Genomic DNA, 7991 nt, shown 5'->3' with positions numbered 1-7991 from the left:
CATCCCACATCGATCAATGGAGAGGGGGTGATGTACCTTATATGTACATGCCCATCTCCATATAGCACAACGCCTTTTGGAAACTCACTAGCTTCGGATTCCATCAGAACTCTGAAGTTAAGCGAGTTCAGGCAAGAGCAATCCTAGGATGGGTGACTCATTGGGAAGTTCTCATGTGAGTGGGTGACTCATTGGGAAGTTCTCATGTGAGTTCCCAGAAACAAAACCGTGAGGGCGTGGCTCAAAGCGGACAATATTGTGCTACGGCAGAGCCGGTCTAGGATGTGACAGAATAGTATCAGAGCCACTCTGCCGTGTGGTACGAGTATGCCGACGAGGACGTCAGGCCCCTAAGGGGGGTGGATTGTAACATCCCACATCTACTAATAGAGAGGGGGTGATGTGCTTTATATGTACATGCCCACCTCCAAATAGCACAAGGCTTTTTGGGAACTCACTGGCTTCAGATTCCATCGGAACTCCGAAGTTAAGCGAGTTTGTGCGAGAGCATTCCTAGGATGGGTGACCCACTAGGAAGTTCTCGTGTGAGTTCTCAGAAACAAAGCCATGGGAGCGTGGCCCAAATTGGACAATATCGTGCTATAGCGGAGCCAGTCTGGGATGTGACATTTAGAATGTATATGTGTGTCATAGCACTGATGAATATTGTGATACACTAATTATGACTCATGATGAATGTATATAAATACGTGTAACAACTCATGAAAGTTTATGAAAATAACATCTAAACCACTAATGAACCCTGAAATTAGACACTGATTTTTTAGAAAAGCAGACAATATGCAATCCCAAACGTTGCATAAACTTTTTATATTTTTTATATTTATAAATTTATTATTATGAATTTTTAATCATGCATGGTATTGAAAATAATTAATAATTCAAATTATTCATTTAAAAGTGCAATAAATATGACGTTGGTTTGTCTGTAATCGAGTATGCGATATATTGGACATGAACTTCTCGTTCATATACGTGCTAATTAAGTAGTGGCATGTATGACACACGTCTGTGAATAAGGAATGGTATAAATACAAATTTTGAGGTGTTCATATAGATAAAATCATTAGTCTTCTTGATAAAATGGTGTATGCCCGTTATTCACAAAGCATTGATGCATAGTTTATTCACAAAGCATTGATGTGTAGTTTATTCAAGAAGTGGATTATTGTCCAAACCTAGCCATTTTTAAAGTATTCATAAATCAATGCTAAACTTAGAGAAATAAAGAGGTTTTTGATGTCCATAAAACATCATTTTGGTTATTATATCATCATAGGGTTGACATAAGATCCTTCGTTGAAAAATGATTGTTTAAGGTGCAAGTAATTCCATGTTTACTCATGATTGAAATATTTTCTCAATAGAGTGATGAAAATATACTTACATTTACCTGATATGGAATTGAAAGAACCCACCCACTTGTGAAAACATAAGAGCTCCTTATGGAACAATTTTGGAGATGTTTTTATATTAACTATAGATATTTTATGTGAGTCTTCCCTGATCTATGCAAAAGAAGTCCCTAAATTGGAAGGAACATAAATTTGTTCATGATTACTTGCATTGGCACAAAATGAGGAGTGTTAAGATTCAGTGCTAGCAATAGTTATGATATGTCACACTCCTAGGTATAACAGTTACAAGAGATTCACTGGGATTAACATTTTCATAGAACGTTATGATGCACATTTATACGAGTGTCACCAAGCTGGAATCGGTTTCACTCGCACAAAATGATTCGCCCTAGTGCTTAGGTAGCAAGTGGGATAAGACATATGTGTCTGAAACGCATTGGAGTCCGAGGCCAACTTGTTAAGCAGGACGTGAGTAACTAAGTAGGCGCTGAGATGGTGACTAGGTTAGATGCTCAAGTTAGGTGTTTGTGTAACACTTAGACTAAGATCTGTATGGTGTATGTCCATTGGACATGTTACACATTTATTAAATTGAGAATGCACCATAGCATACATTTCATATTCTATGTGCTAGTTGCGTTAGATAGTGGGAGTGATGAATTGGTCCTTGCTTTAAATCACTATATGATGTAAAAAAGATGAGGTTTAATGATCGCTACTTTGACACGTCTATCTAAGATGGTCTAGTTAGCTACTGTTTCAAGACGCATGTCTAGGCAAACAGTTAAACCGAGTTAGACTAACATGAGAGCTTAGGGAAAATAGTTTGAAGACTACACTATGTCATGTGATTCATTAGTTGGCCAACGTCTGTTTGATATTTGTTGTCAAACGTAACACCTATATACAAGATACTTGTGGACCATAACATTGCTTTTTATATCATGATGAGGGAGAAAGAATGTCAAGTTTGGTGTATGAAGAATTGTCTAGGGTATAAAGCAATGAACTTCCAAGTGATGCACTCTTGTTAAGTTTGGTGATAGGTTAATGATAGCTCTTCTAGATAAGTATGTTTGCAAGGTCGCACGCCCCTTATTCTGTATGAGGAGGTAAACCATAACAAATGAGAATTGGATGAGCTAATTGAGATGATGTCAACACCCTATGTGGGTGAGTAGGAGATGTATGATTTATATAATCATGTATTACATAAAAGACAATATTATTCCACCCAATATAGGGTGTGCTATTGATATCATTTTCTCTTCCCCTCCTAGCAGCTATATAAAGATGATCTTGGGGAAAGGCGAAAACACACTAGGAGAAACAATTCTGTTTGCTCTAAAGAGGAGAGAATAAGCTCTCAACTCTTAGGAATCTTTTTCTCTCTTAGTTTAGCCTCTAGGGTATCACCTTGGCCGAAGGATGCTACTAAGAACTACAACTGTTTGAGAATGCACAAGGTATGTAGGCAATCTAGCTCGGCTAGATGCAATCGAATACTTTCTTTAGTGACACCCTTATTTGTAGTTCATGCAACAATTCGTCGAAACATGATGGCTCTCTGATCTGTTCCGAATCGAATTCCTTTATATTATTTGCATACATTGCCAACAATTTTATTCTCCCTTTTAAAGGAAGAAATATCAACCTAGAGAGTAGACTTGAAGGCTCTCTTATTTGTTGGACCACATAAAACATTCCCAAAAATCACATTGATGTGTCCAAATTTTTGGATGGAGACAACTATGCTACTTGCAGTCGTGCTGTGACTATTAGTCGTAGTTCCAAGACCAAGATGGGCACCACTATAATCGTCAGCAACTACCTTTTCGGATTTAAGCTTGCAAGCTTCTGCCTCAGGGGAGAAGCATAAGTTGTGTGATTCTGTTGGCAAGGTGTCGAGACACTAGATGTTGTACCACTAGATATTGTAGAATTTTTGGAAAGTAACTAGTGTCTTGAAAAACTAAGAAAATACAACAGTGTAGCGATCTTTAGCAAAAGAAGAATATTGTTCTCGAAACCAATTCCTTTTAGCTAGACAAAGAAGAGTCCATTTGGGATTCATCATAACTCTATAAATGAAGTGTTAGTAAAAATTAGCTTCAGTATCTCTTCGTACTGTCACTTAATATTAATGACATCCTAAATTAATGGCTGTGATGTCATCATTGAATGTTGGTGATCTAACGAGTGACCACTTTTTAAACGTTATATAACTATTTAAAATATATAAATCTATTTGGAATCACTCTAAATTTTGAATAGTTATTTATGTAATTTTTTTAGGAAGTGTTATTGGCACTCTAAAAATCTCATTCTACACTCCTCACAAGTGTATTTTTTTTTTCCTAATATAGAAAATTTGGAGTGTAGAATGAGATTTTGAGAGTGCTAATAACAATTCCCATTTTTTTTTTTTATATGTTAGGTTTGAAATTTTTTTCTGTAAGGTGGACTGTTAGGAAGGACTAGGCCTGAAAAACGGGTCGTGTTTGCCGTGTTTTGTGTCGTTTTTGTGTAAAACCTATTATCTTAAAAGGTCATGTCGTGTCACACCTGTTATCTTAACGGATCCTTAATAGGTCAGGTCACTTTACCCAATAGGTAAAATGACTTGACCCAGTATGACCCATTAAGAAAAACATTATTCTTTTCCTTAAATTTGCACATACCACATTGCCACATAAATTTTACTTCAAAATATAAAAAACACATTTGTTGTTAAGTACTACATCTACAATTCAAAATAAGAGCCTAATAAAAAAGGACCAATGCACTACTAGTCTACTACAAAATATCAAATGTGCAATGATATGCAAAATGAATGACTTTTTCTTTTCAAAATTGTCAAGCCTTTCTCAGAAGTTATGTTGATGATGTTTTCAATAAGGTTTTTCCACATTAGAACTGTCTTGTGCATAAACTAAGTATAAAAAAACCAAACATTATAAACCATTTAATTTATAAGAAGTTTACCAAAATAATTATAAAAAGAAATAAAACAATAGTATTATACCATATAAAAATATATGACCTCATTTTTTTTCAAATTTTCTAAATTTAATTTAATATATATATAATTATTATAGCATTTTCAACGGTAGAAATTTATTAAATTAATATTTTGCTTATCGTGTATCGGGTTACCCACATGTATACTCGAACTAACCCGTTATCTTAACATGTGCTTATCAGGTTATCCGATAACAACCCAATTCATTATCGGGTCAATTTGATAACCTATAAATTTAATATCTTATCATGTTCGATTAACTTATCATGTCAGAAATTGTCAAGCCTATAAAGACCTTACATTGAATTCCGGGGTATTATAGTGATTCAATTTAGAGTGTTTCAGTGACGCTACCGTGTGTGATCACAGAAGGGTCAACGGGGTTAATGGCCCCATATGAGTCAGTGAATCACTAACAGCCGACATTTAATTTATAAAGCTGGAGATAAAGGTCTGATTCTCCTTAACTTTGTGCAAAGTGGTTCTCCACTCGTTGAGTTAGACAGCACTAGTGGACATAACAGTCAACTTTCTTCTTCCACGCCATATTAGAGAAAAGCTTCAATTAGTGGATCAAATACTCAAATTAGCCGAGAAACCTCCAACCTAGCTTTAATTTCGATCGAGGAACCAGTGCATAAATTTCCACTCTAAATTTAGACAAATATTGGTAAAAATTATAAAGGCTTAACTATAGTAATGGTCTTTGAATTATATTTTGAGTTTCATTTTCGTTAATATGAATTGTCTACTTCATTCCTAAATTAACATTTGAGTAAGAATTAGATCCTTCAATTATTTTTTTAGATAAAATAAGATGAATTGACGAAAAATTGATCAAGTGTATCACATGAAAGTTACGTAACTTAAATTGACAACAAATTAAACAAAATGGTTTTGCATCTAGTATTAGAAATGTAATTGATAAGTTTTAATAAGTTTAAGGATTGACTTTTCTGAAAAAATAATTTTAAAACTTAATTTTCACTCTGATAACAATTAGTTGCAAAATCGGGATATTACTCTTTTTGTTATAATGAAATTGTAAAAATAGTCTTTACAGCTACTTAGTACTACGGTCTATTAGTATTCTTTTTCACTCGTAAGTAAGAGATCTTATGTGCGTCCAAATTCTTGGATGGAGACAAATATGCTACTTGAAGTCGTGCTATGACTATTAGTCATAATTCCAAGAACAAGATGGGCACCATTATAATCGTCCGCAACCGCTTATCGGATTTAACCTTGCAAGCTTCCGCCTCAAGGGAGAAGCCTTGGTAGTGTGGTTTCTGTTGGCTCAATTCAAGCCTTGGTTATATTATGTTTGTGTATGACTGCTTGGACCTTTTCGATTTTGGCATTATTGCGGTGGCAAGATCAGGAGAAATGTTCTTTCACAAACGAAATACACATTGTAGATCCTATAGGATGCACGGTTTCTTGGTGCTAAACCAACGTCATTTCTCATGGAACAAAACTTGTCCCATCTAAAAAATGATGAGAGTTGCACTGATGACCTATCATCACATCAGAGACTTGTTGGACAAGTATTTAATATGTGTCCTGCAAATTCAATTGCAAGAAAGAACAAAACATGAATTTCAAAGTTTTAATCTCTTTAGCAAATGAGATTAAGACAAGAATTTAAAATTACATGATTCGAAAAAGCTAGAACCCAAAAGTTATAAAGTTTGGTGAGAGGTCTTATTTTTTTATGTCACCTTCAAGGACGTGTAATGTAAATCCCTCTTAAACGTCACAACATTTCAAAATTTTTGAAAGTGTCCTTCAAGAAGGAACTGAATCCCCTCCGGATTCAAATAGATTTGAGCTCACTAAGCAATGCATTCGGACCATTGAAATTTGATCCCAACAGCTACAATTATTCAAGAATATTAGATTCCACATAAATCTACTTAAACCAATGGGGTCAATGGCCCCACATTAATTTATAAGGCCGGAGATAAAGGTGTGGTTCTCCACTAATTGAGTTACAGCACAAGTGCACTTAACAGTCAAGTTTCTTCTTCCACGCCATATTAGAGAAACAAGTGCATTTTTGCTCTTCATCTTTAAGTTGACGCCATATTAAAGAAACAAGTGCATTTTTTCTCGTCATCTTTAAGTTGTGGTAATATTCATTATTCTATTTATCAGTGTTGAATGAATTTAAAATTTTGAGGTTTATGTATATCTACTATACATATTTCAAAATTAAACACATACAATGCTATAGAAAATATGATGAGCATCATCATCACTTGAGGATAGTGAGCAAAAATTTTACCTTTTAGAGAAAAGCTTCAATTAGTGGATAAAATACCCAATTAGTCGAGAAACCTCCAACAAATCTTTAATTTCTATCGAGGAACTAGTGCAAATATTTCCAGTAGTCTAAATTTAGACAAATATTGGTAAAAACTAGTAGCAATGTTATTTGAATTATACTCGAGTTTTATTTTCATTAGGGTGAATTGTCGACTCAGTTCCTGAATTATCACTTGAGCAAAAATTGGATCCTTAAATTATTTTTTGGGTAAAATAAAATGAATTGACAAAATTTGACCAAGTGTATCACATGCAAGTTACGTAACTTAAATTGACGAAAAATTGAATAGAATAGCTTCGCATATAATATTGGGAGCTTTCAAGAAAAGGGCTTGATCTAAGTTTATTTTAACAAAAAATCATGCTATAACTTTATTTGATAAAAAAGAATTAAATAGTAATGAAAAACCCTTAAATTTTAATAAAGATGACAAAATAACTTAAATTTTAATGAAAATGACATAATTTTAATTCAAAAAATTTATTTAAAAAAAAAAACTGACGTGCAAGACCCGTGCGTCCATCACATACACTGTTTATGAAACTGAACATTATTTATAAAATTGAACGGTACTACACTATTTATTGGTCTAGTTTCATAAATAATGCCTAGTTCCTAGTCATGTTTTATAAATAGTGCCCAGTTATTGGGTCCAGTTTCATAAATAGAATATAGTAATTGATACAGTTTCATAAATAGTTTCTCTTTCTTGGTTGGGTTTCATAAACAGTGTCTAGTTATTGGTCCACTTTCATGAATAATGCCTAGTTCTTGGTCATATTTCATAAATAGTGTCTAGTTTTTTGTCCAGTTTCATAAATAGTGTATAATCCACTTTCATAAATGTTTTCACCTATTGGTTTAGTTTTAGAAATAGTGCCTAATTCTTAGTTTCGTTTCATAAATAGTGTCTACTTATTAGTTCAGTTTCATAAATAATGTCTACATATGGGTCAAGTTTTATAAATACTGTATAATTCTTAGTTCAGTTTCTTAAGGTTTGAAACTTATACCCTACTCATTGCGCCCAAAACAATGAACCCAGAAGTGATCATTTAGATTAAAACCTTGAGAAGATTATGTCCTCAGTAATTATATTTAAAAATATGTTTTAACTACCAAATTAAAATTCCCTCACATTTTTTACATACCTACAATAATTACATGTAGTTGTCCATCCAAATTCTTTAGCTTGGATGTCATCTGTGAGAAATTTTTCCTTATGCCCATAACACAAGTGGTACATCACGTGTTATTATGT

Source organism: Pyrus communis, chromosome 9, assembly GCF_041283825.1.
Source record: "Pyrus communis isolate YQ-2024b chromosome 9, ASM4128382v1, whole genome shotgun sequence".
Classification (NCBI taxonomy): domain Eukaryota; kingdom Viridiplantae; phylum Streptophyta; class Magnoliopsida; order Rosales; family Rosaceae; genus Pyrus; species Pyrus communis.
The sequence above is the reverse complement of the archived record's forward strand: the minus strand, read 5'-3'. Positions refer to the sequence as shown.